Raw genomic sequence first — 4,107 nt, 5'->3', positions numbered from 1 at the left:
GTACAACGTTTCGACAAGGTTTTGTCATCATCAGGTACCTTGTCGAAACGTTGTACATTTGCTGTGATGTTAAACTTATATAAAGTTTTTCTTCATTACCCATTCAAGCCGTCTCCAGCCATTATTAGTCTCAAAGTGGGTTCCTCGTCATCGAATTTTAATGTAAACGATGTTCTAGAACTGATAACGAAATGGAAAATCTACTGGTACTAAATTCACTCTTTTTTTATACAGCTGGCAGAGTTTCAAATGACGAACGAGAATAGATTTAATTATGAGATGTTTTTGTGATAGAGACATTTCCAAATACCTAGAGTGTTAATAATAATCGGGCTGTGAAATTAAGACTTAGCAATGTAAACTTGGCAGTGATGATGGAGTACACCTGACATCAGGAAAAACGACGACAGCTGTGCTTCACAGCAGAACCAATGAAGAAAACTAAGCCTGGCGCTCAGTTTTTCGTTGGAAAAATGTTTGGTTCTTTTAGAATTTTCGCGCAAAGCTACACAAGGGTTATGAGTTCATATCCTTCCTTAATTTTGAACTGAAAGACTGGAAGGAGCCTAGTCAATTTCCCTCACTCGCTGTCAGATCTTGGGCCACTCTTGTCTGGCCCAATAATGTGATTTGCTCTCATAGTTATAATGCACCCACGGTCATAAAGTGCGAAGGGTGTTTCTGTGGATTCACAGTCTGGACACTCTATCCGAGCCCCAGTCCCTTTGGAAAAGTATGCAGAAATTAGAATCAAAATTGTCGTGAATTTAAAAAATAATTGATTAATAAAAAATAGATAAATATAACCTGACTTAATTATAACAGTTGTTTCTTTGATATGTTGTGACTTCCAGTGAAAGATTGTTTCCCAGTTTCAATCCAAAAAGTTGGGACTTAATAAATCCTTTTTGCTTCTCACTAAATATTCTCTTCAAACTTTTTTTGTATCGAGAAAAATCTATTCACTTTTTTCTGAATATTTGACTTATATACACCATAATAGATGTATTTGTTTTGTGCGTTCATTATTTTTCTAATTACTGATTATTTCTGAATTCTGCGTGAACATCGTACAGATAACAGATTATGGTTCAAGTCAAAACTCAACATGGGCTAATTGGTATTTTCCTTTTATTTGCGGATGGTTTTTATTAATATATCATTATCTGAGATTAGATTTATTATACAATGTTGCCTTCTCAAAGTGATATCACTAAACAATAAGAAGAAAAAAAACAAGAGAAGAGCCTATTTATGCTAAATACTGCCGTAGTGGAGTATATGTATCAGATTTTTTTTTGCAAGGATGTAAGAAGGAAATATCGTTATCGATATTTTGCAGTTGTGAGCATTCAGAGTACAATCTCACGGTTTTTGTAAACTAGTTCAATTTAAATAAGTACGATTTTTTTTCAGTCAGTGTACTGTTACCTATATTACTCAGTATTTTGCCCTATGGAGTACACATACACCCCAACATTTCTAATCACACATGTAAGCTTCGATTGTTCACAATTTATTAATGCACGTGACTTGAAGGAGTAAGGTATGTCACGCAACAGAGCAACATGAAATAACTACACAAAACATAGAGAACTTCTCATAGTATTAAAATATACGATGAAACTGTATTAGATAGTTTTTTAAAGGGAATTGCATTTCTTTGTTTTTATGAAATTTTCTAGTTTTAAAGAGGTTCCTCGTCATCATAATGAAGACAAGATAACCTCATTATTTCTTTGTTTAACCTTGCAGTTCAGGGCTTTCGTATGTATTAAAATTATTAGTTGTAAAGCAAATAATTGCATTTTTTGTTCGCGTTAAAGTTATTAATGTTTGAACTAGTTTAAACATAGACTATAAAACTTTAAATCCGCCACCCTCCAAGAATACAAATCTACCTTCTCAATGACGTCATATGCGAATAAGGAATAACCATGACTTATAAATATATATATATAGCTCGGTAAAGACCGCAGAATACAAACAGCCATTTCACCAGCTAAGGGATTAGAACGAAAATGCAGTTCTAGTCATGTTTGGCGCTCAAAACCAACAAAACTGACTTTTAATACTATGAAAGATGTTCCAAATAACACAGCTGCTACTACTCCAGGACACGTGCGAGTGTGCCCCAATAAAATCTTCATAGTATGGGCTGCAGTGACAGAATAGTTAGTTGTAAGTCACTCATCACCCCAGGCAATATAGTACGTCTACAGTAGTGAGCATCACAGAGCTATCACACCCTCATGCCTTTTGGAACACCTTTTTTTTTTTACCAGTCCAGATTCGCGCAATTCTCGTACAATGGACGAAACTACGTTTGTCCTCCCAGGAACTTTGACTGAACCATCTGCAAGTCGTGGCAAAAAAAATACGACAACACTGCTATTATGGTGTTAGGTGCCATTCGGGCAGCTGATGCTCGATACATCACAATTCTTCAATAAGACCTTCTACCTGTTTTCACGCAAGCTGGGACTCATGCTCATTCGGCCCGAGTCACACAAGGATAACTTGATTTGATTTGTTTGTTTGTAGTTAAGTATAAAGCTACACAATAGTCTATCTATGCTGTGCCAACCTCGGGTATCGAAGCCTGGTTTTCAATGTAATAAGCCTTCAGACTTACAGCTGGTGGGCTACAATGACTTGATTTGTTTGTTTGTAGTCAATCACAAAGCTACATAATAGGCTATCTGTGCTGTACCCACCATGGGTATCAAAACCCGGTTTTTACTGCTGAGTTATTGGGAAAGCTGCGAAGACTTGAAGCCAAGCATTACTACTCTCCTCTCCTGTAACAAAGCCAATCGTAAGATAATTAACCCTGTCAATCATGTGTGGTCCATATTTATTGTTCTCTGTGAAGAAAATTTCAAACAAAAAAACTTCTAGGTTTACCCTCATCCAAGTTCTTCGCCAGAAGAGGAGTGCAATCCCATAGGAAAATATTTTAAATCTTGTAAATTCGACGTGTAACCATGCTTCTGCCTTAAATATTGCAAAGAGTAGATCCCACTAAATACTGAATGTAATATTGTACTTTTTATTTAATTTTTGTTTACTTAGTTAAAAGACACTCTATTTGGAGTGGGCATTTTTTTTTCAGTTACTGGTAAACAGTGTGTACATTAAATTGTTTCTATAGCTTTAAACTAAAACCCCTCTTTGTGGTTTAATTAAAATGAAAAACCTAACTTAACGAATAATGCATAAGGACTTTTTACAACTTGAAACTTTTATTTATTATGAGCTTTCCGCTTGTATATACTTAAGCTTTACATGTCATCGAAATCTAAAAATAGTTTAATCTGTTTGTTTTGTGTCTGTAATGAAGAACTGGTATTAGCTTAAAATCCGAGTATTTTAACATGTATTCATTTATTTGGAACGCGTGTCACTCGCTACAGTGTTTTTATTAATCTCCTTTACAGTAGAACTTAAGACCTTATATAAACAGTCTGCGCTCTCCTTTGGAAATGCTTCAACCAACTAATATCATTCGACAGACATAAACTAACAAACATAATACGTTATATACTTGCGACTCGTCTTGTGTGCATTTCAAATATTTAAGACCAGCTTCATATTTTCAAACAACGGCTAGCCACATGTGGCGGAATCTATCAAGGTACAGTTTGTGATGTCTCCAGTCAAGATGTTATCACTCTTAAGAAGAGCGTTGGTGTTGGTCAGTTTCAGCGCTCACGACAAAAAAAAAAAAAAAAAAAAAAAAAAAAAACGGGAAAACACTCTTAAATGATGACCTGACGTTAGAGTGCTGTTTATAGTTGGCTAAAGTTGAAGATATATTTTTCCTCGGAAACAAACTACTAAGTTAATAACAAGACAAGAGTTTGTAAACGTTTTCAAGAACAAAACCTGTTCATTGATAATGATCACACTTACAAACAAGGCCTCTATAATAAATATCAGATCCAGGATTTATTCACACAACTGCAGTAGTTTGAGTTGTTAAAAACTGTATTACTAGGAGTGACTAGCTTATTATTAACTCAGTCGCCAGAACCCATGTTTAAGAAGTATTGGGTTTAATCCCAAGCCCAAAAGATGTAAAAGTTAAATTATTAGGTTTGTTTG

The 4,107-nt window shown here is 35.0% G+C and overlaps 1 protein-coding gene across 1 annotated transcript in view; it reads right to left on the bottom strand.

Moving 5' to 3' along the window:
- The window catches only part of LOC106465353, a 46,833-nt gene that overhangs the window by 31,305 nt on the left and 11,421 nt on the right, over positions 1 to 4,107 (bottom strand). The gene's annotated exons all lie outside the window — the stretch shown is intronic.

This window comes from Limulus polyphemus, unplaced genomic scaffold, assembly GCF_000517525.1.
Source record: "Limulus polyphemus unplaced genomic scaffold, Limulus_polyphemus-2.1.2 Scaffold1918, whole genome shotgun sequence".
NCBI classification, from domain to species: domain Eukaryota; kingdom Metazoa; phylum Arthropoda; class Merostomata; order Xiphosura; family Limulidae; genus Limulus; species Limulus polyphemus.
The sequence above is the reverse complement of the archived record's forward strand: the minus strand, read 5'-3'. Positions and strand labels throughout refer to the sequence as shown.